The sequence below is a fragment of the Panthera leo genome, chromosome A1, assembly GCF_018350215.1.
Source record: "Panthera leo isolate Ple1 chromosome A1, P.leo_Ple1_pat1.1, whole genome shotgun sequence".
Classification (NCBI taxonomy): Eukaryota; Metazoa; Chordata; class Mammalia; order Carnivora; family Felidae; genus Panthera; species Panthera leo.
Genome location: NC_056679.1, coordinates 53,881,686 through 53,906,473, shown reverse-complemented (window position 1 = coordinate 53,906,473; position 24,788 = coordinate 53,881,686). Strand labels below are relative to the sequence as shown.

At 37.3% G+C, this 24,788-nt stretch overlaps 1 long non-coding RNA gene across 1 annotated transcript; it reads right to left on the bottom strand.

Moving 5' to 3' along the window:
• Positions 1-3,757: 3,757 nt before the first annotated feature.
• On the bottom strand, positions 3,758-20,037 carry LOC122199318. Its single transcript, XR_006193461.1, has 3 exons — positions 19,954-20,037; positions 17,578-17,732; positions 3,758-3,915 (listed from the first exon to the last, which is right to left on the bottom strand). It is a non-coding gene; the product is annotated as an uncharacterized LOC122199318 (long non-coding RNA).
• Between the last annotated feature and the right edge of the window lie 4,751 nt (positions 20,038-24,788).

The window sequence follows — 24,788 nt, the reverse complement described above, 5'->3', positions numbered from 1 at the left end:
ATTTCATTTATTTGGGTCCTTTCCTTTTTCTTCTTGATCAAACTGGCTAGGGGGTTATCAATTTTGTTAATTCTTTCGAATAACCAGCTTCTGGTTTGTTGATATGTTCTACTGTTCTTTTGGTTTCAATAGCATTAATTTCTGCTCTAATCATTATTATTTCCTGTCTTGTGCTGGTTTTGGGTTTTATTTATTGTTCTTTTTCCAGCTCTTTAAGGCATAAGGTTAGTTTGTGTATGTGAGATCTTTCTTCCTTCTTTAGGAAGGCCTCGATTCCTCTTATGACTGCATTTGCTGCGTCCCAGAGGTTTTGGGTTGTGGTATTTTCATTTTCATTGGCTTACATGCTTTTTAATTTCCTCTTTAACTTCTTGGTTAGCCCATTCATTCTTTAGTAGGATGTTCTTTAGTCTCCAAGTATTTGTTACCTTTACAAATTTTTTCTTGTGGTTGATTTCAAGATTCAGAGCATTGTGGTCTGAAAATATGCATGGTATGATCTCGATCTTTTTGTACTTGCCAAGGGCTGATTTGTGTCCCAGTATGTGGTCTATTCTGGAGAAGGTTCCATGTGCACTGGAGAAGAATGTACATTCTGCTGCTTTAGGATAAAATGTTCTGAATATATCTGTTAAGTCCATCTGGTCCAGTGTGTCATTCAAAGCCATTGTTTCCTTGTTGATTTTTTGATTAGATGATCTGTCCATTGCTGTGAGTGGGGTGTTGAAGTCTCCTAATATTATGGTATTACTATCAATGAGTTTCTTTATGTTTCTGATTAATTGATTTATATATTTGGGTGCTTTCACATTTGGCACATAAATGTTTACAATTGTTAGGTCTTGGTGGATAGACCCCTTAATTATGATATAATGCCCTTCTTCATCTCTTGATATAATCTTTATTTTAAAGTCTAGATTGTCTTATATAAGTATGGCTACTCTTTCTTTTGTTGACCATTAGCATGATAGATGGTTCTCCATCCCCTTACTTTCAGTCTGAAGGTGTCTTTAGGTCTAAAGTGGGTCTCTTATAAACAGCATATAGATGGATCTTGTTTTCTTATCCATTCTGTTACCCTATGTTTTTGATTGGAGCATTGAGTCTGTTGATGTTTAGAGTGAGTACTGAAAGATAGGAATTTATTTCTGTTAGGTTGCTTGTAGACTTGGAGTTTCTGGTGGTGTTCTCTGGTCCTTTCTAATCTTTGTTGCTTTTGGTATTTATTTATTTTCTCCCCTCAGAGAGTACCCCTTAAAATTTCTTGCAGGGCTGGTTTAGTGGTCACGAACTCCTTTAAGTTTTGTTTGTCTGCGAAACTTTTTATCTCTCCTTCTATTTTGAATGACAGCCTTGCTGGATAAAGAATTCTTGGCTGCACTTTTTCCTGATTCAGCACATTGACTATATCCTGCCACTTATTTCTGGCCTGCCAAGTTTCTGTGGATAGGTCTGCTACAAACCTGATCTGTCTTCCCTTGTAGGTCAAGGACTTTTTTTCCCTTCATGATTCTCTCCTTGCCTGAGTATTTCATGAATTTGACTATGGTATGCCTTGTTGATGGTCGGTTTTTGTTGAATCTAATGGGAGTCCTCTGTGTTTCCTGGATGTTGATGTCTGTGTCTTTCCCCAGGTTAGGAAAGTTTTCCACTATGATTTGCTCACATAACCCTTCTATCCCTATTTCTCTCTCTTCCTCTTCTGGGACCCCTATGATTCTGATGTTGTTCCTTGTTAATGAGTCACTGATTTCTCTAATTCTTAAATCGTGCTCTTTTGCCTTAATCTCCCTCTTTTTTCTGCTTCATTATTCTCTGTAAGTTTGTCCTCTATATTGCTGATTCTCTGTTCTGCCTCAACCATCCTTGCCACCATGCATCCATTTGAGATTGCAGCTCAGTTATAGCATTTTAATTTCATCCTGACTAGTTTTTACTTTTTTGTATCTCCACAGAAAGGGATTCAAGTCTATTTTTGACTCCAGCTAATATTCTTATTATCATGATTCTAAATTCTGGTTCAGACACCTTGCTTGTATCTGTGTTGGTTAAGTCCCTCACTGTCGTTTCTTCGTGCTCTTTCTTTTGGGGTGAATCTCTTCATTTCATCATTTTGAAGGGAGAAAAGGAATAATGAGGTAGAAAAAATTAAAATTAAAAAAAATTAAAATTAAAAAATTGAAAACACCCACACACAAAATCGAATAAATGATGCTAGATCCTAGGTGTGTTTTGGTCCCAGTGTTGAAAGTGGCTTGATAAATTAGAGAATAAAGGGGTAAAAAAAAGAAAGGAAAAAAAGGAAATCGTTTGAAAATTTGAAAAAATGAATACACTGAAGTTGACTAAACTTAAATGATGTAGGTAAAATAGAATTTGAAAAAATTTACACAAAAGTAAAAAATATAGTAGAAAAAAATTAAAGAAAAATATTTTTAATAAAAATTGAAACTAAAAATGAGTTTCTTCTCTTTCTGTATTCAAGAAAAAGAAAAGACACAAAAAAGAGAAAAAAGAAAAAAGAAAGAAAATTGAATAGACCAGCGAACAGACTGAAATACGACTGAAATCACTTCGTTTTCCCTTAGAAGTCAAACTATGAAGCGCTTTATAGTCCATAAACTAAGCAGGCGGAGAGACTTGTGTTCCTGAAGAGCAAGGTTGGCCTCGTTGGGTGGAGCTTAGTGTAACGACTTCATTCTCCACTAGATGGCGCTGCTTAGCTTACTGGGTGGATTGTTGTGGCCTTTGTAGGTGTGTATGCACTTGCGCAGGAGCAGTGAAAATGGTGTCACCCACCTCTTCAGTCTCTAGTATCAGAACTCTGTTCTCCCTGATCAGCAATCACGCACCCATCCTTTGTCCTTGGCTTCCATCCACTCCCTGCTTCCACACTGTCCGTGACCAAGCCCCAGGCAGCACCTCCCCCCCCAAGTTTTGTCTAAGATGTGGCTGCCCCAGCCCCCCACTTCTGAGGGACTGTGGCTTTGACCAGCGCCACCCCTCTGCAGAGGTTCTCACCAAGCAATGGAGGGTCTCACTGAGCAATGGCCAGTTGCTGGCAGCACCCAGGAACGTTTGCAGGATCATCCTGTTACCAATGCCCAGAGACTGCTGCCAGGTGCCAGCCCACCCCAGAAAAAGTTCCCGAGACAGTGTAGCAGCAGAGCCTCAAGGATTGTGGAAAGTCACAACACACATCTGGCACCAGGCTTCACCCCCAACGACCTTGTTCCAGCACCAGCGAATGTGGCCACCTTCTGGGGTCTGCTGGGCCCAGGTGGCCTCACAGCCTCTACCACATGTTCTTCCAGCAGTGGAACCGCTTTTCCCCATGTGGCCTGAGAACCTCCCGGACTCCACTCTGCTCCTAGGGATTTGCCCTTCCCCTCAAGAGCACTGCCAGGTATTGAACTGCAGAGTTTCAGACTCTGTGCTCCCCTTGTTTACAGTCTTAATGGAATATAAACCCTCTCCTTTCTCCTTTCTCCCTTTTTAGCTCAGTCCCTGCAGCTGTTTCCAGTTTTCCACTTTCTCTCCAGCTGCTTTTGGGGAGGGGTGCTTTTCCTGTATTCTCCTCACCATCTCCATCCTCTCTCCACCTGCAAAAGCACCTCCCTGCCCTTGGCAGCTTCTCTCCCCAAGTTCACCTCTCCGCACTATGTACCTGCTGAATTCTGTGGTTCAGGTTGTGCAGATTGTTGTGTTAATCCTCAGATCAGTTTTCTAGGTGTGCAGGATGGTTTAGTGTTGGTGTGGCTGTGTTTCATGGACGCGAGAGACACAAAAACCTTCCATGCTGTTCCGCCATCTTGAAAGATGGGTTTTCAAAGTAGTTTATCTTTGTCTTCCTACTCTCTCATGCTTCATAAACAAGCAAATAAATCTTTTTCCTCCTCAGTTAGAAACATTGGGCTAGAAATTAAAAAATGAGAGACCTCAGAAATGTCACTTATGAATTGACGCCAAATTTTTAAACTAGCTCTATTTCTTAACTTCTTCCCCTTTTAATTGTCATTTTATTTTTAGCTTTATATGTATATAATTGACACATAACATTGTCTAAGTTTGCGGTGTACAATGTGTTGACTCGACATTATACATTATACAGGTATTATGCATTTACGAAATTATTACCACAGTAATGTTAGCTAATACCTCCATCATATAATTACCATTTCTTTATTGTAGTGAGAACTTTTAAAATCTACTATTTTAGCAACTTTCAAGTATATATAATACAGTATGGTTAACAGTAACCATTATAGTGTATACTAAATCCTCAGAACTTACTCATCACATAACTGAAAGTTTCTACTTTTTGAGCAATATCTTCCTTTTCCCCTACCCTCCAGTTTCTGGCAACCACCATTTTATTTTATGAGTTCAGCTCTTTTAGATTTCACACATAAGTGATTCCATATGGCATTTGTCTTTCTCTGTCTGACATATTTCACTTAGCATGATACCCTCAAGGTCCATCCATGTTGTCACAAATGACAGGATTTCCTTCTTTTCTTTTCTTTTTTTTCATATTTATTTATTTTTGAGAGAGAGACAGAGTGTGAGTGAGGAAGGGGCAGAGAGAGAGGGAGACACAGATCTGAGGCAGGCTCCAGGCTCTGAGCTGTCAGCACAGAGCCTGATGCAGGGCTCAAACTCATGAATTGCAGGATCATGACCTGAGCCTAAGTCAGACACTTAACCAACTGAGCCACCCAGGTGCCCCTCCTTATTTTCATGGTTGAGTAAAATTCCATGGTGTGTGCATGTCTGTGTGTGTGTGTGTGTGTGTGTGTGTGTGTGTATGATATATTCTTTATCCATTTATCTGGAGATGAACTTAGGTTGCTTTCATATCTTGGCTATTGTGAATAATACTGCAGTGAATATGTGAGGGCAGATATCTCCTTAAGATTCTGATTTCATTTTCTTTGGCTATATACCCAGAAGTAGGATTGCTAGATCATATGCTAATTATATTTTTAATTTTTTGAAAAATATCCATACTGTTTACTATAGTGGCTGCATCACTATTCCTAGGTATTTTATTGTTTTTGATGCTATTATGAATGGGATTGTTTTATTTCTTTTTTAAAAATGTTATGTCTATTTATTTATTTTGAGAGAGACTGAGAAAAAGAGAGTGAGTGAGTGGGGGAGGGTCAGAGAGAGAGGGAGAAAGAGAATCTCAAGCAGATTCCTCACTGTCAGCACAGAGCCTGACACAGGGCTGGAACTCATGAACCAGGAGATCATGACCTGAGCCAAAAATCAAGAGTTGGCTGCCTAACTGACTGAGCTACCCAGGCACCCCCCTTTATTTCTTTTTCAGAGATTTTGCTGTTAGTGTATAGAAAAGCAACTGATTCTGCATGTTGATTTTGTATCCTGAAACTTTTCTAATATTTTATCTAATATTTTTTTGGTGAGGTCTTTAGGATTTTCTGCATATAAAATCATATCATCTGCAAACAAATTCAATTTTACTTCTTTCTTTCAATTTTGGGTGCCTTTTATTTCTCATTCTTGTCTGATTTCTCTGGCTATTTCCATGTTGAATAGTAGTGGTGAGTGGGCACCCTTGTCTTTTTCTGATCTTAAAAGAAAAGACTTCTTGGGGTGCCTGGGTGGCTCAGTCCGTTAAGTGTCTGAATTCAGCTCAGGTCATAATCTCATGGTTCATGAGTTCAAGCCCCACATCAGGCTCTGTGCTGACAGCTCAGAGCCTGGAGCCTGCTTTGGATTCTGTGTCTCCCTCTCTCTCTGCCCCTCACCCACTCACGCTCTGTCTCTCTCTGTCTCTCAAAAATAAATAAATGTTAAAAAATTTTTTAAAAAAAGGAAAGAAAAGACTTCCTACTTTCACTATAGAGTATGATGTTAGCTGTGGGCTTGTCATATATGGCTTTTATTATATTGAGGTACATTCCTTCTATACCCAATTTGATAAGAGTTTTTGCCATGAAAGGAGGTTGTATTTTTTCAAAAGCTTTTTCTGCATCTATTGAAATTATCACATGATTTTTACCTTTTATTACATTAATGTGATGTATCACATTTATTGATTTGTATATATTGAACCATCCTTGCATCCCAGAAATAAATCCCACTTGATAATGGTTTATGATCCTTTTAATGTATTGTTAAATTCCATTTGCTAATGTTTTATTGAGAATTCCTCTTTGCATGCTCATCAGAGAAATTGGTCTGTAGTTTTCTTGTAGTGTCTTTATCTGACTTTGGTGTTGGAATAATTCTGGACTCATAAAATGTGTTTGGAAGTTTTCCCTCCTCTTCAGTTTTGAAAGATTTTGAGAAATATTAGCATTAATTCTTCTTTAAATGCTTGGTAGAAGTCACCAGGGAAGCCATCTGGTCTTGAGTTTTTCTTTATTTGGGTATTTTTTATTACTAAGTCAATCTCCTTACTAATAATTGTAAACTGTTCAGGTTTTCTATTTCTTCATAATTCAGTTTCAGTAAGTTTTATGTCCTAGTATTTATCCACTCCTTATAGGTTATCCCATTTGTTGGTGTATAATTGTTCATAGTATTCTCTTATGATGCTTTGTATTTCTCTAGTATCAATTATAATATCTCATTTTTCATTTCTGGTTTTATTTTATTACAACTAAGCAGATTTCTCTTGGCTGTAAGCTGTGCTGCCGTGAGAGTGGTTGATGCGAGTTTCTTTTACCTGCTCTAATGGATCCAAACTTCATATTTTTTATTCTAATGGTGTGTTGGAACTTCTCCACTGGGGACCTAGACTTCCACAAAGTCTCTCTGGTCTCTGGGAAATTGTCTAAAACAGTGTTTTCCAGGGGTTTCCAGACCACAGAAAAGCAAGAGGGGCTGAAAATAATTCACAGATCACTGCAGGTCCACAGCTAGGGCTTGGGGCTGAGTTCTGTATGCCTACCCCTTGACACATGGGTGAGCAAGACTCCTTCTAGGTCATGTGGCATCTAGTGCTAGATCCCACAGCTCTTACAAAGATACTTTTTTCCATGGATAGATAGCAAATTGTTGGCAGGGGGAGGATGACACAAATGAGTGACATCTGATTATTCAAATCAGAGAATGATAATGTTAATTGAACATATACTATATGCCAGACACAAGGCCAGTCACCTTGCTTGCATTAATCCAGTTAATATTCTGACAATAATTTGATGAAGCACCTTGTATTATTATCATTATTACAATTGTCAAAGGAGAAAACTTAAAGAAGTTAAGTAACTTATTCATGATGCACAACTATACATAGCTTTCCACTCTTCATTGTTCAAGAATTAGTTACTATGTGCCAGGTGCTATTCTAGGCACTGGAAATAAATTAATAAATAGGCCAGACAAAGACCCTGCTCTCCTGAAGTTTATATTCTAGTAGAGAAAGCAGATAATCATCATGGGTTTTGTGGGTTTTTTAAATATGTAATCCTGAGTAGTAGTAAGTTCTGTGAATATTCATGTGAGATAATTAGCTAAAGAGTACTTTGCAGAAACTAAATGATTAGAATAACTGTCCCCTCTGAAGAAATAATATTCAAGCTGAGATCCGAATGATAAAAAGATACCAGCCTTAAAAAGGTCTGGTGTTAACTATTCCAGGGAGAGAAGTGGCCCATGAATATACTTTAAGGAAGGCACATGCAGGACATATTAAAAAATAGAATAACCCACTGTGCATGGACCATAGTAAACAAGTGGAAATGAGTTAGAGAAGCAAGCAAGGACCAGATTATGAAGGTCCTTAATAGTCCAGGGAGAGATACAATGACTGTACACTAAGTGACATGGAAAGCCATTGGAGAATTTGAAGCAAGAAAGTGATCTGATGTTAAGTCATGTTAAACGTAATTTATTATAAAGATATAGAAATAGAGATACGATACATCTAGCCCTGGTTGCTAGGTGGGAAATAAAATAGAAGAAGCAATAAAAGAAGCAAAAAGACTGAAAAGCCTCTTATAGTAGTCTAAATGGGAGGTGATGGTGGCTTTGACAGGGTAAATGGTATAAGGGAAGGGGACTTCAATACGTTTTGAATGTATAGTGTATTTATAGTTGACTGGATCCACTAAAGAATTAGATAAGGATAATCTTAAAAACAGAAATCAAGGTTGACTCTCACATTTCGGGCCTAAGCAATTTATTTATTGGTAGTAGCATTAACTGAAATGTGAAGAAATAGCTCCTGACATCTGCTCTGAGCAACATGGAATAGATGCCTATTTGATTGGGCACATGACCTAGCTGGCAGTGTGGAAAGGGAAATGAAAAGGGAAGTCCATAGATCCAGTTTTACCACTAATAGTATGACCTGAAAGTAAATCACTTCATCTTTCAGAGTCTTAAGTATAAAACAAGACAAACAAATAACCCTTCCCTACTATCCCTTCACACAGTAAAAGGACTATATCTCAACTCCTATCTTCCATGCTTTTTGTGCATACAACTTCCATCTCAAATCACTATCTTCTGTTTCTGCTTATTTCTCACCCCTGCTACTACAATATCTCTTGAAATGCAGACTAATAGCAATTGCTTTTTTAACTGAAGGGAGAAAGATTCAATAAGGCAGAGAAGTAACATAGAAACTTTCCCATCAGCAATTGTGGTTAATCATGACAAATACATCTGTACTGCACTAGCATACAAATTTTCCATTGTATCATATATCCAGCTCCTATCCCTTTTATGAACTATCATCATCAACTCTCCTTAAATCATTAGTGACCTTCCTCCATATTACTTTCTCCCTGGAGATCACCTGTAACATGCCTATTCTTCAGCTGTCAGGCTTTTTAAAGCCTCAAGAGCTGGTAAACTGTTCCATCACCTACAGTGCCAACCCGATTGTTGTTCACAGGGTAGATCTTAGACTATTAAAAATCGTTAAGATAAAAATTTTCTTTCTTTTTATTAAATTTCAAAGTAAACTACTATAGGTAATAAAATAAATATTTTAGATCATTCAAACACATACTATTGAAAGATACCTAAATTAACTTGACAAGGTCTGGAAAGCTTTAAGTTTACATATAGTATAAGTTGATAATATTTAAAATCATGCTTAAACTATAATAAAATAACTGATGATGTCATACTAAGTCCTTCACATTCACTATTCCACAGTCTGTTGAAAAAATTGGAAGATGTATCCAGTTAAAAAAAATATTAGACTAGGGTCCTACCTCATATTATTCATGAAGATATAGATAAGTTATAGCAAACAAATATGAAAATCAAAATTAGGGAACCTGAGTGGCTCAATTGGTTAAGCATTGACTCTTGATTTCGGCTCAGGTCATGATCTCACCATTCATGAGTTCAAGCCCCTTGTCAGGCTCTCCCTTTTCTCTGCCTGTGTTTTCTCTCTCTCTCTCTTTCTCTCTTTCTCTCTCTCTCTCTCTCTCTCACACACACACACACACACACACACACAATAAATAAATTAAATAAAACTTAAAAAAAACAAAATTAAAGTAGGAAAAGATTGTATAAGTTGACATTATTGAAACTTTGGAAAGAGAAAAAAACCTAATTACAACACAAAACATAGAGACACAAGGAAGAAATTGTTAAGTTTACCACATTATAAAAACTTCTGAATAAAAAATAAGAAAATTTTTTAGAAGTAAACAATGAAAGAAAAATATTTTAAATATAAATAATATCCAAAATACCTCAATAATTCCTCTAATTCAATTTTTTAAAAGGAATTAACCAAACCCAACAGAAAAAAAAATGTGCATGGAAATAAACAGAAGAGGAAATAAAAATGCCAATAAACCTATCAAAGAATATTAACTAAGAATAAAGAAAATGAAAATAAAATACATATCATTTTTCACTCATTACATTGGGAATAATATTTTAAAAATACGAATATCAATGAATACGTGTAAAGAGATACTTTTATGAACTCTGATTGAAAATGTAAACTGTCAGAGACTATATGAATGGTATTTGTCTGTATTAATAAAACTTAAAAACACAGGTTTCCTTTTACCTTGTAATATTCTGATATATTCATGAAAAGCAAAAGGCATGAACAAGGTTTTCTGTGTAATGAGTTTGGACTAACATAAAATGTAAAGAGATGTAAATGTCCATCAACAATTGAATGATCAGGCTGTTGAAAACTAAGCGGTATTTTATAGGATGTGAAGACATTTAACGACCTTCAGGAGACACTATCCTATCAGGAGAACATTACATGTTAATACATATGGTACTGTTCATGTGTTTTAAAATTGTCAATTTCTTTTGTTTTGTATGCACATATGTGTATGAAATACATTTTGAAGTTTAACAAAAGTATATATCAAACATCTAATCATGGTCAGTGTTGGGAAAGAAAATGGCAGAAGGTAGATAGGGCTATCAAAAACGACTTTTGCTTTACCTGCCTTGCTTACATATTTTGCAATGAGAACATACTGAATATATGAGTGGAGTAATTACATTAAAAAATAAAATGAGTAACTGGAGAAGACTTCTTAGGTTTAAGCCAGAGAAATAAATCATTGTCAGACTTAGCCCAAAGATCACATTTTTTTCAAAAAGAAGCACTAAGTCTATACCCAAGCACAGATTTCAACATCCATATGTTGAGAGGCTGAAAATAAAATGAAATCCAGAATAAAAAATTTCAAGATGTACTCATCTTTATTTCATTTTGAATTAGTACTCATGTGTTAATATATAAATAAATTATTCTCATTATTAAGCCTTTGTTCATTTGAAACTTTGAAAGATGATATGAAGAAAAGAGAAATAAGACATATTTCTGAGTTTCCCTTATATAGTTCAAAAAGAAATATGGGAATAATCCAATTAGCAGTAACTGTTTATAAAAATCCAGTCTTGTGTGCAGGTCCAAACGTGTCTTGGTATCAGTATAATCAACATGCAGGTAGTAAGTATGACTTACTACCATCTGCAAGAGCAGATGTGATTCTTCTGGCTTTTCTTTCATCCTATAGACTCCCTTTCAGACTATGTGACATGGCTTAAAAAATCATATACATATTCCAAACCCAAAAAGAGATTATAGAAACATCACCATTAGTAAATAGGTTAAACTTCAGCCACAGATAAGACAAAAAACATAGTTTTGGACCTATAACTAATTTTTAACTTCAGATATTAATATTAAACCAAGAAAGCAATCAAATGAAATAGCTCTAAATCCCCAGAGATGGAGACCCTGGGTGACTCAGAACTCTTGATGTCTGCTCAGGTCATGATCTCAAGGTCATGAGATCCAGCCCCATGTCTGGCTCCATGCTGAAAATGCCGAGCCTGCTTAAGATTCTCTCTCTCCTTCTCTCTCTGCCCCTCCTTGCTCTCTCTCTAAAATTAAAAAATAACAAATAAATCCTCAGAGATACTGAAGAAGTCAAAGAATTAGGGCAGTGGAAAGCCCTCTTAAGCATTTGTTAATTAACCAACTATATCTATTATGCAGCTATCATATGAGATTAAAAGAAAAAGACATAATTTTCCAGAAACAAGCTATTTATATGAACAATTTTACCCATACCAAAAAATAAGGGAAAAATTGGAATTGTTCATATACCCCAAAGTCTTTATAGTATAGTCGGTTTAATAGAGTAATTGTTCAAGATTACTTTATTGAACTAAAGTCTATGCAGGCACTTCCAGAGACACCTAGTAAGGGATAGATAAACATTAATTGAGCACCTAGCAGATGCAATACTCCAAGCTAAGCATAGAGAAAATGGTAGTATAGACATTGTAAACAGGATCAAGATATAGTCCATGCTCATTTGAAGCTTAAAGTCTAAAGGAGAATATAAGTATTGAACTATTACTGTCAGTGATGATTGGTTAGTGATGAATATTGTGCTGAGAGTAAATAATTGACCTTACCTATTTTGAAGGTGTGAACTGGGGTCAGTGAAGGATTCTCTGAAGAAGTGACATTTAAGTTAAAATGTGAAGGATTAGTAGGAATAACTGTATAAAGAAGTGAATAGAGAGTTGCAGAAAAGTATTTCCCAAAGAGGGAAGAGCATGTGCGAAGGTCCTGAGGCAGACAAGAAAACAATATTGGAAGAAGACCAGAGATCATAGCTCAAGAGAGAGCATTGTGAGAAATGAAGTTATTAAGGCAGGCAGGTCTTAGATCAGATAGGACTCTATAGACCACATTAAGGATTTTAGAGCTAAGAAACAGTCAAGTCATTGGAAGGGTTTTAACTATAAAAAGAATATGGTAAGTGTAAAGATATCTTGAGTATTGTATGAAGACTAATCAGAGGGCATCAGTGGTACATGTGGGAAAATCAAAGAGGAGGTTTTTACAGTATTCACATGAGAAGTGAATCAGCTACGGTGAAGATGTTTGGGATGAAGAGATTCAAGAGAACGCTGTGTAGGTGGAATTCATAGAACTGAATATGTGGAAATAGGAGAGAAAGAAGGTGATGTTCATAATGTCTCACAGATTTTTGGCAGGGACATACGAAAAATCTATCAGGATTCTTATGAAGTATGGGTACAGGGTTTGGACACTGCTGTTTTGCAGAGCTTTGCAATGCAGCCCCTGTGAAGATCATTTGAGATCACTTGGATAATATTCTGCAGTCACCAGGAAAATGTATACTCTGTAGACTATCTCCAAGGATTCCTAGAAACTTTTCTGTGGAATAGTCCTTGAAAGAAGCTTGTGATTCTGTACCTGAGAGCACTGATATTAGGTGCTCTAGAAATGCTGAGAGAAGTAGCTCTAAGCCAAAGGAGGAAGGAAGAATGATTGTCTCTGGGAATCCCACAAGAATGACAGGGAGTTCAAAGGATGCCAATAAGCCCAGGGCAAAAGAATTTGTATCACAATCCTTTGCTAAGTATTTCTGACAAAGAAGAAATTGTTCTCTTTATTATAAAATCTCCCTAAAAGATGCTGACAATTACTTACCAATAGAGTTGGAATCACAGAAATTCTGGATCAAGATTTGAACCTGTGACAAACAATTTGATATCATTCCCTAATTATTAGTGACAGAAAGTGTCAAGAAAGTGGAATGTGATGTAGGCATCTAGTTGATTTTGTCCATGTAGAATATTAGAATTAAACATAGGCATAATAATAATATATATGGCATAGGAAATGCATACACACACAGAGGTAGAAATGTTTACTAGGATACATATTTATATATTATATCTGGGTTCCTTTGTTATATAACCGCCCCCCCACCTAAATTACTTATTAGTGGATGATCATTTGTTTTCTAGTCTCCTCCTTTGAGATACATTTTTAAATAGAATTCTTAAGCTTCTAGGAGTTATCTTTTGTCCTACAGTTAATCTCTTAATAAGACCAATTTAGCTTAATATAAATGGTAATGCATAGCATTCTACTCACTGCACAATTCTGAACTTGCTCAGAGATTGCATTTGAGCAGACTGGCCTTACCCATGGGCAGAGTTGGTTAAAAGACACTTGGTATGGTTTCAGAACCACAGAGAAGACTCAAGTTTTTGACCCCTGTTAAGTGTTCTGAGAAGAGTTATTTAAGACCTTGGCAACCCATCAGAGAACCTATCCTATGTAAGAACTGCATTAGGCAGTTCTTACAATCAATCTGAGGGATACAGGACTCAGATGTGGGTAAAGTGCATAACAACAGCAGGGCTACATTTGCAAAAGAGGAAATCAGCATAGAATAAAACGTCTGGATGACAATTACCAGGGTGAGCTAGAATATCACCTGTGAATGAGGTGTATTTCTAGATGTGAAAGAATAATAATCTTCCATTTTAATTTCTTGGATGGTCTATTTCCTTTTTTTACACACTCATACTGCCATTATTGGTTTAATTTCATTAGCCACTGTTGAGTGGCCTGCCATTTAGAATGAGTTTGCATTCCATTTGTTGACAGTGAAGGATTTGCAGGTGGCATTATTACATATTATCTTAAGGATTGAAGGTGTCACTAGCTTTCAATTTACCCTAACTAAAGAATTTTTTCCCAATATCCTTCCTGATACCATTTTTCATTCGATCTTCATAAATGTTTATTAATAGTGCACAAATTCTTCTTTAAGTATTGAACATGCCAAAAGAGGTATTTGTTTTTCTGCTTCTCTACTCCCGTATTTAAACATGTTACATAAATATGTCCACACCTAAATCTGTCCCATCTTGTTGATCCATTTTTAAAATTCACACCTTGTCTTGTATAAACACAACCCAACCGTGAAAGTAATTTCTTTGTGAGTCATAACCTTGCAAACATTAAAGTAATTGTAAAAGCATCTCTTGTTAGCTTGCAATTAGGGTATTAAGTTTGATATCATGCTGTATTATATTTTTTTAAAAAGGTCATAAAGGGTTTTATCTCTTAATGCTCAATAGCATTTAGTCATAAACACATACTAAGATAAAGCTAAATATATATTCATTTCAACACCTTCAAAAATAATTAGTTTTCCTGGGTGTATCATGGCAGATGGAGCTGTTTTCTTAAAGAGTATGTATAGAACATGTAAACTGAGCAGGTACCTATAGGCATGCCACAATACGCTGGAATGGTCTGTGTATTTGATTAGCCATAGTATTTTTAAATGAAGCTGTCATCTGCAATATCAGGGGGAAAAATTATCCATTGTAAAACAATGAATTTGAACCAAATATAGCTTTAGAGTTCAACTCTCTCTATATCTAGCAGTGACTCAGAGACTGTATAATTCAAGTGCAAGAGGATTACAAAGGCAAATTCACCCCTATTCAATAAGATCTGATGATATTCCTCTCCTTCACATCCAAGAACTGGATTACTTGTAGAAATCTATGTAGCAGGCTAAGTTCTAGCAAGGTGCACATTATCTGCCAAAACTCTCCTGCAGCAGGGTTTCAAGCCAAATGGAGAACCTTTGGTAGCAGAAGCTACTTCTTTTCCTGTGTTTATTAACTCATTTATTAATGACTCTTCCCTCTCACTCATTTGCCCTACATTGGATGTCCTTAATATCTGTCAGAGCCATCCCCTGTTCTCCATCACAAACATTTCCTAAATTGGATTTGTTACCATTTCTTACCATTTATTGAAATGTTTCCTAATTGATCTACTAGTGTCCAGCTTAATTCCCTTCCAATTCATTCACTACTCATTCAAACACAAATCTCATCATGCCATTCTGCTTAACATATTCTAATGATCTCCTCAGCAACTCCAGGACTACAGGGCAACACTTCTATTTATTAGTTTTAAGTTGCACTCTTTTCAAAGCTCCTTTTCCATTATCATGCCCACTTTGTGCCTACACTCAGACACCTTCTGCTCTAACTTCTCTAAACATGCTGTGCTTTCCTAATTAGAGCTCTTTGCTGAGAATGCTGTTCAAAAGTTAGTTCAAGTATCTCCTCTTTCCTGAAGATTCCTCAGCAAGTGTGCACTATAGGAATGTGGGATGTGGTGAAAAGCTTGCTCTGCAAAACAGCTGGTGTTTGAAAGTTCTGGGATCAAATTCTAATTCTCTGGCTAGCTGTGTGGTCCAGAAAAACTGGTTGGTCCCCACACATAACAGTCAACCATCTCCACCCTTACTAAATGGGTGCCACCACAAAGGAAGAGGACAGGTGGTCAATGCCTGAGCACCCATGGTCCTTCCTACTCTGACTGTGACAATTTTTCTTTTTATTGAGCTATAATTGTCATACAGCCTTGACTAGTTTAAGGAGCACAACATGTCAATTTCAAACATTTATATATTGCAATATATATAATTACCACCATAACATTAGCTAACACTTCCAGCATATCATATGATATCATTTTCATTTCTTTCTTGTGGTGAGAACATTTAGAATCTAGTCTCTTAGAAACTTTGAAGTATGCATATAGTATTATTAACTATAATCACAATCCAGAATTTATTCATCTTCTAAATGCAAGTTTGTACCCTTTGATTAACATCTCCCTACAATTCTAAGAAAGAAGAACAAAGCAGGAAACATCACACTTCCTAATTTCAAAACCACTGTAATCAAAACAGTATAGTACTGGCATAAAAACAGAAACACAGAGACCAATGGAAAAGAATGGGGAGTCCAGAAATAACCACCTGCATGTCAAAAGCTAAGTATTTGACAAGGGAGCCAAGAATACTCAATGGTGAAATAATGGTCCCTGCAATAAATCATGTTGGGGAAAATGGATAAATACACGCATAAAATGAAGTTGGACCTCTTTCTCACACCACTCACAAAATTAACTCAAAATGGATTCAGGACTTAAGGATAAAATCTAAAACCATAAAACTCCTAGAAGAAACCATAGGGAAAATGTTCCTTAACATTGGTCTTGGCAAGGATTTTTTGATATGATACCAAAAGCACAAGCAAAAACAGCAAAAATCAACACATAGGACTACATCAAACTAAAAGCCTCTCACAGCAGAAGAAACAATCAATGAAATGAAAAAGGAGCCTATGGAATGGGAGAAAATAATTACAAATCATACATCTGATAAAGGGCTAATATCCAAAATACATAAGGAATTCATACAACCCAACAGCAAAAACAAAAACAAACAATCCTATTAAAAAGTGGGCAAGGGAACTGACATACAAACGGCTAACAGGTACACAACAAACAAAGAAGACATACAAACGGCTAACAGGTACACAACAAGGTGCTCAACATCACTAATCATCAGGGAAATGCAAATCAAAATCACAGTCGGTATCTCCTCACACCTGGCTGTGACAGTTTGCAAGTTTGCCAGCCTGTCATCCTTCAGGGCTCTGCACACAGTTTAACCCAACCTTGCCATACCTGAACTATGATTCTCTCTGCTTCCTCTTAGCCATTATGGATTCCTACAAACCGTCTCTAGTGCTTATTTTTGCCTGCTGCCCCTATAGAGGCATACAGCCTCTATTGGCCATACAGCCCAATCTCTAACCTTGATTTGGTCTTTAAATTGATATATAGATAAATGGATTTAGCAGCACACACTTTTTTGATGTATGAAAGTACCCTCTACTTCAGCTATAGTTTTTGCCCACATTAATTGGATAAGTTTCCATCGCCCTACATCTCTCTGACCTATGCTCTCACCCTGGTACTCATAGCCTATTCTATCTGAATCACATGATAGCAATAATTATAATTTATGGTACACCTACTATGTACTAGTCAGAATACAAGACACTTTGTATACATTGTATTATTTAATTTCCTCACAATCCCAGGTGTAGGTGTTACTTGCACCACTTTAAAGTTGAGGAAATGAAAGCAGAGAGGTTGAGTACTTGCCCAGTCACACCTTGTAAGCACAGTATTACTGCACACACACATACCAAGTCAAGCCACAGAAAAGGTGGAAGAATACAAACATGTGTGAGTGTGTGTGTGTGTGTGTGTGTGTGTGTGTGTGTGTGTGCAGGGATGAGGAAGGGGTGATCAGGGAGGGGAGAGAAGTAAACATTACAGAGAAAAAGAGCATACCTCAGAGTGACTTAGAGCATAGCCCTCTACTTGAGTATTTGACATGATACATCTGACCCCAAATCTCTCACCCAACATACCTCTTCTAACCATATTCCTAGATCCTGAGCTCAAGCCAGAAGGCCCAAAATCTCACGGCAACTGCTTCTGTTGTCCAGGCCCAAGGGACGTCTGTCACATACAGGTAAGTCCAGATGCCTTAATCCTGAGTGGTATGGTCAAAAGCAGTTGGAGCCTGGGGAGACAGAAAATGAGACTCAAGAGTATCATTAGCTGCTTTGCTGAGTTAGAGAATTTTGTAAGAAACAATTTTGGCCAGGAATTTTTTTCGGGGGGTGGGGGGCTGGAATTTTGAAGGAGGTGACAGTAGAATATAAACAGTACTTTGCCAGAATTCAAAAGGAAGTTAACTGCAGGAAGCCTTATCTCCCTGCAGTTGAAAAGAAAAGTTGAAAGAAGAAAATAATTGAACTAGAACTGTTTCCTTCAAGATTGGGGCCTTAAGAAAGGTTCTGTGCTGTGAAAAATAAGCATTATAATAACACAGTTGCCATTTAATAAATACCTACTTTGTGCAAGATATTTTGTCATCCTGATCTCATTAACCTTACAACAACCTTAGAAAAGGGGTAATATTTCCCCCCCTTATATCTAACAAAATCAAGGCTGCAAAAGATTGGGTAACCTGCCACATGAGTTAGAGTTCTCCAGAGAAATAGAAACAACAGGAGATATACATATATATATATATACATATATACATATATATATATATATATATATATATATATATGTGTGTGTGTGTGTGTGTATGTATATGTATATGTATATATGTATGTGTATACATATATATATATCCTACATAAAAAATATATATGGAAAGAGATTTATTATAGAGAATTACCTCACATGATTCAATAAGTCAACAAGTCCTAAGATGTGCAGTCAGCCACTTGGAGACCCAAGAGAGCCAATAGCATAATTCTAGTCCAAATGTCTACAGGCTCAAGACCCAAGAAGAGCCAATGTTTCAGTTCAAATCTGACGGCAGAAAAAAAAAAACAATATCTGAGCCCTAAAGCAGTCAAGAGAAGGAATTCCCTCTTATTTGGGGGCAGATCAGTCTTTTGGTCCAATTCAGGCCTTCAAGTGATTTGATTGAAATCCACCCAGATTAGAGAGAGCAATCTCCTCTACTCAGTCTATTGATTTAAATGTCAAACTCATCCAAAACTACTCTCACAGAAACATCCAGAATAGTATTTGATCAAATATATGGGTACCCCATGACCCAGTGAAGTTGACACATAAAATTAACCATCACACTTGCCTAAAGATATCTAATTTGTAAGTGCTGAAGACGGGATCTAGACCCAGGTCTGTCCTCTTCAAAAACCAACAGTTATTGCTCTGTGCCAGAAACACAGGACCATGGAATTACCTGGAATGTTATGATTTTATTACTTAAAAGAGCTGTGCTGAGACCACAGAAAAATTAGTCTATGAGTGATTTACACACACACACACACACACACACATATTCACTCAACTTGCATAACAATACACACACATGCACACACAATTTTAGGACATTAGCTAGATAGGTAAACATTTAATTTTTGTACTTGAAGCAAATTAGGTATGCTGGAGCTGGAATGCCTCAGAAAAGGAGAAAAGGATCAATAGTACCAAAGGTGCTGTGGGACAGGGCGAAGCCAGCCACCTGGTTTCTTGCAGTAACATAGAATAGTTTTGTTCAATGGCCACAAGTTCCACCACCTCAAATGAATTATCTGTCAGTTTGATTATAGTCAAATAAAAAGCAAAACTTAGGAGTGCCTGGGTGACTCAGTCAGTTAAGCAGTTAACTTTGGCTCAGGTGAGTTCAAGACCCACATCAGGCTCTCTGCTGTCAATGCAGAGCCTGCTTTGACCTTCTGTCTCCCTCTCTCTCTGCCTCTCTCAAATAAATAAATAAATAAATAAATAAATAAATAAATAAATAAACATTTAAGAAATAAGAGCAAAAATCAGTTTGAAATCATCCTGCCATATACTTGCAATGGTATCTTTCTTGCAATGTCTCAAGAGAAAAGGGAGAATCACATTTTTTTTGGTTAAAATAAGGAATTCAACCCCCCAAAATACAGGTGATCAGTAATCCTATTCTGTCCAGACAGCTTAATGACTTTCTGGAAATCAAACATCAGGAATATATTAAGGAATTAGCTGCTAAAATTGTAAGTCAATTCTATTTTGTTCCCATGGTTTCATGTGACATTATATTCTCCAGGAGGGGAAACATAATGCTCAAAATGTGCCTGGTTCAGGATGTATCTATGTGTATAGAAATTATAACCCCTTGTTAAGTAAAAACTATTTATACATGAATGCTATTCATAAAACCCACTAACTGATATAACCATATGCCCTTTCCTCTGTGCAGTTTTACTAACCAAGTGTGTACTATTTTTAAACTTGTCTGAGGCTTTATGAAAAAATCAGTGAGCTTCTAAATCCATCAAAATCCAATGATAACCCTCCAACATTTCTTCAGCATCAGATGATTCTGGGGGACAAAAAAAAGAGAACATTCTTGATTACTGAAAGAATGAAATACAACAAATTGGGAGCAATTTGATTCCTAGGAAGACTCTATACCTGAGGACTAATAATCGGTTGTGATATGCTACTTCTTAGAAAAGATACTCTGAGGTTATGCACATCATCTATCTAATTTGCAGAAATTTTCTGAGTCAAGCAGGTCTGAACCAGTGTACAATGGCTTCCTCTGCTTTCTTCAGAGAAGTGTCACGTGGTAAAATATTACTTACAATGGGAAGCCCTGAAGAAAATGTTAACGTTTTACTAAATCTATGGCTGGAGGTTGCTGATATGAATTTATATAAAGGCAAAATAAATTACAGTTGGGGGTCAAAATGTCATGGCTCACTCTTTCATAGAAAGGGAAACTGCAGCCTAAATGAGACAGTGCAGACTAAGAGTTGGACTTGAGCTCTAAACCACAACCTGGGCCTGTCATGGTCGTAACACCACCCAAGTCATTGTCCTTACGTCCTTTATATGCAATGCCTAGTATGAGAATAATAGTTACTTTGTATTTCAAATGCATGTTATGATGATTCTGTGGAGAAATACCAAGGAAGAAAATGAATGAGAAAACACCTGCACTGACAACAGAAAAAGACTGGCCATGAGAAGGCAAATGAGAATAAAATGTAGCACTAAAGATCTTGAGGAAGAAAGGTAAGAGGAGCAAAATAGGGAATAGAGCAAAACAGAGCAGAAACCAGGATTCCCAAATTATACTAATTATAGATGTGGCGAGAAGGAGGGTTAGAAGCTACTGGGTAGAAAATTTAATGCTGAAAGAGGGAAAAGAGGAACAATATAGTCATGAAAAAGGGGGAGAAAAAACTCTCTTTGGTGCTATCTGGTATCCACTGCTTTCCCAAAAGACCCTGAAGGGGAAAAAGAAAGGTCCTGAGGCACATAATAATCAAAGCATTCCGTAGCATATTTACATCCTCATATCTTTATGTGTTACAGCATGTTTACTTCTTTCTTTCATTTGGTAGAAGAGAGCAGACCAGAGAATCTTAAAAAAAATTTTTTGTTATAATTATAAACAGGCAAAGATGCAAACAAGTTAGCAATTGCCCATGTACGGATTAGGTTATGAAACTTTGACTAACAAGACACTGGAAATATTTCCAAGACACATTTTTGCAATGATTCAAATGTCAGGGTTGTATGATGTAAGCTTGGGAAATAGCACACTGATTTATTTTCAAAGATTTATTTGAGGAAAGGAATCAGAAATACAAGCTGCAATTTGTAATAGCACTGTTTAAAAAGCCAAAAATAAAGATTGTTTACATATTGTATTAGAAATGAAATATCTACTAGAGACAACAGCTTTTTGTGTTCAAAGAGTACTATAGTGTTAGAGTTCACCAAATAACTTCATAAGCTGATATAAAATCAGCATAAAACAATAGGAGCTCAAGAAGAACTGAAATTTTGCATGGCTAAAATAAGCCATCCACATGGATATGTTCTTGATCCTTTAGCCACATAAATCTGGTAAGAAAATAGATGAGTCAGTAAGAGGAATAGCAACTAGCAAGATCAGATAAGTAAACAGCTGGTTGATGGATTCACTTCCAGGTTGACTTCTTTGCTCTATAGATTTATTTACTTGAGATGAAGGGAGATATAATGTGGACCTTCAGGGAAAAGGATCTTCTGGGATGTGTAATTCTATTTGTTTCAAGTAGTGCTTTGTGATCACCACACTGGTCACAAATGCCCTCTGCCCTCCAAATCACCATAGTGAGAGACTGTGTGCTAACAGAGAGGAAGTACATGTTAACAGAAGTGAAGAGAAGGGAAAAACAGCATATCCCATGGAAATACTCAACACTTCATTCATTCATGTCACTGAAAGGTCCCTTCCCTGTCACCTCATTCAACTTCATAAACTCAGTGCCTAACACTGCTTAGTAGATGAAAGCCACCCAAAAAATATTCTTTGAAAAATTAATCGTTCAAATCCACTGCCATTATACTCCCAATAAAGACTTTGAAAAACTATTGTTATTGGTCCTCTTTACCAATACAATGAAGGGTATACAGCATTTCTGAAGCTAATACACATTCCAGAAGATCCTCTTCCATGAAAGTTCAATTTTTGGTTCTTTTTTCCCTTTTAACAAGACCATTTGTAAGGATCAACATATTTTCATCATGTTTAATTTTTAACATTCTTATAAATATCTTATTATTCTTTCTTAGTTTGGACTTTTTTAACAAAACACTCATAAATAACAAACATTCATTTCTCATTTTCTGGAGGCTGGAAATCGAAGATCAAGACATTGGCAAATGCAGTGTCTAGCAAGAGCCAGCTTCTTGATTCATAGATGGCCTTCTTTCTGCTGTGCTACACATGGTGGAAGAGGGGAGAGAGCTCTCTGAGGCATCTTCTATAAGGGCACTAATCCCAATCATGATGGTTCCACCCTCACGACCTAATCACCACCCAAAAGCCCCAAGTCCTCACACCATCACATTGGGGATTAGGTTTCAACATATGAATTGAGGAGGATGCAAATATTCATGCATAGAATTCTGCCATTGACCCCCCCAAAATTCATGTCCTTCTGAATGCATAATACATTCATTCCATTGGAATAGCCCCCAAAGCCATAACTCATTCCAGCATCAAATCTAAAGTCTAAGTCCAAAGTCGCATCTAAACATCATCTATATCAGATGCAGTAAGTCTCACTTACTGTGATTCATCCTGGGACAAACTGATCTTTAGCAGTAAACCTGTGAAATCAAACAAGTTATCTGCTTCTGAAACACAATGGTAGAACAGGTGTAGGACAGATACTCCCATTCCAAAAAGGGAGAATTAGGAAATAAGAAAGGAGTGATGTTATTGAGCAAGCCCCAATTCCAACCGGGAAAATTCCAATAGACCTTAGGCTCAAGGACAATGCTCTTTGACTCAATGCTCTGTCCTCTAGGCCCACCAGAGAAGGGGTCCTGCCGCTGCAGGTTTCCAGAACCCTGAGGTTCTGGGCAACCCTGTCCCCACAGGTTGGCTGGGAGTCCCCACCTTCGCTCTCTGCTTGGACGCTTCCCAAAGCCTGGGGTACCATGCCCACTTCTCATAAGGTGGTGTCCAGTGCCCAGTGGCTCTGATCTGACTTGCAACCTTTAAAATCTAGGTGTAGGCAGCAAGTACCCATAGCTTGTGTACTCTACAAGCCTTCAGAGACAGCAGCAGGGACACTGCCAAGGTTTGCCACTGCACTGCTGGAAGAGGCTGCCAGGCCTGCCAGAGCTGTACCTGGGGTGCTGGAGTAGAGCCAGCAATGTTCAGTGGGCAGTGTGTGCTGAGGTGGCCCCTTCTTTGCATTCTTCCATGGTTCTGTATATGAGCTTTTATTTTGTATGCACATGGCTGGCTAATCTCTTTATCACACACTTGTTTGACCACACCCTTTAGTATGGCAGAGTTCCTCATTCTTTACAATTTGGATAAGCTGAGAATTCTCCAAATCTTAAAGTTATGCTATCCTTTCGATTAAAAAATTCCATCTTCAAATCATTTCTCTCTCCTCTGATTTTACTGTCAAGAGGATCCAGGCCTCTGATTCAATACTTCGCCTAAAAATAGCTTCAGCTAAATATCCAATTTCAACATTCACAAGTTCTACCTTCTACAAGACACTAGCGCAGGAGCACAATCCAGCCAAATTCATTGCCACTTTATAATGAGGATGGCTCTTCTTCCAGTTTCCAATAACATGTTTCTCATTTTTTTTTCCTGAGATCTCATCAGAATGGCCCTTATCACCATATTTCTACCAACATTCTGTTCTAGATTACTCAGGTGTTCTCTAAGGAGACTGAGGCTTTCTTTATAGCTCTCCCCTTTCCTTTCTGAGCTCTCACCAGAATCACCCTCAATGGTCTGTCCAAGGTAATTCAGGCTTTTTCTAGCAGGCACCTCAAAATTCTTCTAGCCACTACCCATTTCCCAGTCCCATAGCTTCATCCATATTTTCAGATATTTGTTAAGCAATACGCCACTTTCTTGGTACCAATTTCCATTTTAGAATTTTGGGAGAACACAAATATCCAGTTCATAGCACACTCGTATTTATGATAAAACATGCATAAATCTCTGGTTCTCTCAGGTTATCATCTGTCACCATTGTAAATCTAAAAGAGATGCTTACTTATCACTCTGTACAGAGAAGACCTATAATCAAATCTCATGTCCTTTGGCCAGTCTGGCCTGGATCACCCTAGGTCAAGAACCACCTAGACTGATCTGTAACTACATAGAAGCTTAGGGATAGAGGATTCAATCCTTGGAGTTCAGGGCTTTGTGGTAGATTTATTGCACTAATGGTGTAAATCATCACCTCTTTGCAACCTCTCCCATCAAGAGGAGAAGTCTATTTCCTCATTCCTTAAAACTGGGCTAGCTTTGTGACTCATTCTGGCCAATAAAATGTAGTAGCAGTGAATAGTGTACTAGTCCTGAGACTTGACCTTAACAGGCCATGAGCCTTTACTTGCCCTCACTCTCACTCCTGCACCTTTGCCATGAGAACCTGCCCAGGCAAGCCTCCTGGAGGATAACAGATATGTGGCAGCCCCATGTGTCCAGCACTCCAGCTGATAGGTGGACATGTGAATAAGCCCAGTCAAAACAGGGAGAACTGCCCAGCTGAGCCAAGAGTAG